The sequence below is a fragment of the Penaeus monodon genome, chromosome 13 (genome assembly GCF_015228065.2).
Source record: "Penaeus monodon isolate SGIC_2016 chromosome 13, NSTDA_Pmon_1, whole genome shotgun sequence".
NCBI lineage: Eukaryota > Metazoa > Arthropoda > Malacostraca > Decapoda > Penaeidae > Penaeus > Penaeus monodon.
Genome location: NC_051398.1, coordinates 6503794 through 6505026, shown reverse-complemented (window position 1 = coordinate 6505026; position 1233 = coordinate 6503794).

The following is a 1233-nucleotide window of genomic DNA, read 5'->3' as shown; positions in this document are numbered from 1 at the left end:
CATTTTCATCTCTGAATTCCGAGTCCCACTTCCACTTCTCGCTGACTGGGTATAATCCAACGTACAGAGGGAACTCGACTTCGCGCTCCTCTCCGGCAGGAATTTCTGTGCAGAATGCTCCCTCCTTCCTTGGAATCTCCGTCGCGAAAGAAGTGCTTACGAGCCCCGTCAGGACGAGGTAGTGCCACAGCTTGGTGCCACGGCCGGCCATCTCGATGCCAGAAGTGGAACTGATGTCAATGTCTCCTGCTTCTTGTTTATTCCCAAGATCCACACATGCTGCACGAATCTACAGGATCTTCGGGAACAACAGGATTTCTACGAACTTTGAACAATAACGTCCTGAATGGCATCTACAGGAGAGCACCAAGAATCCACTGAGGCGGAACCGACAGTCTTCACGAGATAAGCATTCTCCCTTTGTCTCATGTCTCTATCTCGTGAAATGATACGTATTCTAATGTCAATGCCTTGTGCCTGTCTCCCCGTTTTCTTCCTTTTCCAAACAGATTCTATGGCAATCTGATAAGAGGAAAGAGATAAGAGATAAAGAATTTGAATAGATATAGCATTCCCGATGGCAACATGCGCCCTCAACATATTAAGAGTGTTAGGAACAAATTAAGAAAAGGAAGCTGAGAAGGCAGTGTGACTGGTCTTCTCCCATTACGTTATAATTAGGTTCTTGTAACTAATTCTCAGCGCTCGAGAGCAATATAAGGAAAATGGATAGACGGCGTATAACATGCATTCGAGTATATTTCTGAACAAGCATACATATGTCCCTGCACACACACACATCTATCCATCTATTTAGCTATGTATATGTACATACACACACACACACACACACACATATATATATATATATATATATATATATATATATATATATATATATATATATATATATATATATATATATATATGTGTGTGTGTGTGTATGTGTGTGTGTGTGTGCGTGTGTGTGTATGTGTGTGTGTGTGTGTGTGTGTGTGTGTGTAGAGGCCCCAAGTATTTATGTTCACAATCATAGAAACATGCATAGAAGTCATCTATATATACAAAAGATCTCTGATATACTTATATATATATATATATATATATATATATATATATATATATATATATATATATATATATATATATATATATATATATATATATATATATATATATATATATATATGATAATAATTTAAGGCTTGGTGTGACAGGCTCCTGTGACTACAG